We start from the raw sequence: 219 nt of genomic DNA, 5'->3' as shown, positions 1-219 counted from the left end.
CCCACTCTATTCTTATATCTGGATTTATTCGGGAATTTCAATCACTTCAATTTCAAGTCGCTTATGGAATTTAAACACCATTTAAGTCATGATGGCGTCACGGCCGGCGCAATAGGGCAATACAGCAACCAATAGGCGCGTCAGACTTTTGTTAAACTCATATAAAAACAAAATAAAAACAAAATATGGTTTGAAGGACTAAAAAACAAACTATTTAAA

Source organism: Mya arenaria, chromosome 9, assembly GCF_026914265.1.
Source record: "Mya arenaria isolate MELC-2E11 chromosome 9, ASM2691426v1".
Taxonomy (NCBI): domain Eukaryota; kingdom Metazoa; phylum Mollusca; class Bivalvia; order Myida; family Myidae; genus Mya; species Mya arenaria.
Note: the sequence above shows the minus strand (reverse complement) of the source record.